Consider the following 680-nt stretch of genomic DNA (forward strand, 5'->3'; position numbering starts at 1 on the left):
TTGATTCCAAGTGCTAATGTACCTGTTATATGTTTCAGCACTAAGCTGGTAGACAGCTCCCAGCACACTTTTACTACCGTGGATGCCTCTAGCAAACTTTCTGATGCCACAAACACCGTGCGGTTTTGCTCTCCCAAGAACACTTCACAGCTGCTTTCATAGTAGTGTGTGTGGAATTTAAAAGCAAGCAGGCTGGGCTTAGAAACAGCAATGAATGCACCCAACTGTAGCACTCACACTACATTGACAAGAGAAGGAAAAAAAAGTGTACCTTTCCCAGTTTTGTTGGCTAGTCTGCTGGGAGTTAAGCATTTTGCTTTCCTTCTCTTGACCTAATATACTGTATATACAGTAGAACTGTAGCTGCTTTAAATACATCTCTGAGTGGGACATTTGTGTGGGCTTGTTCATGACCAGTAATACAACATACTACCAGCACATTTCACATTTAGTTGAAAAATGTTTACTTTGGCTTTAGTGTTGTTACCTGAGCAATGATAAAGATATATGTTGAAAGCACTGGAAGTTTATACTACATATATATTGGCCCTTCCAATATGTAGCAAAACATGGTCTGCAGAGGGAGTCAAAACACCAGTTTCTAGAAAGCAGTGTTGTAATTTTTCTGTTTGTATATTCACAATGTGAACTATAACCCAAAGCAAAAAGTTATGTAAAAC

General features: G+C 39.0%; 1 protein-coding gene across 1 annotated transcript in view; it reads left to right on the top strand.

Annotated features, from left to right (window-relative positions):
• The window catches only part of B3GAT2 (beta-1,3-glucuronyltransferase 2), a 126,763-nt gene that overhangs the window by 1,750 nt on the left and 124,333 nt on the right, over positions 1 to 680 (top strand). The window lies entirely within an intron of this gene.

Source organism: Nanorana parkeri, unplaced genomic scaffold, assembly GCF_000935625.1.
Source record: "Nanorana parkeri isolate BGI_ZX_2015 unplaced genomic scaffold, ASM93562v1 scaffold1394, whole genome shotgun sequence".
NCBI lineage: Eukaryota > Metazoa > Chordata > Amphibia > Anura > Dicroglossidae > Nanorana > Nanorana parkeri.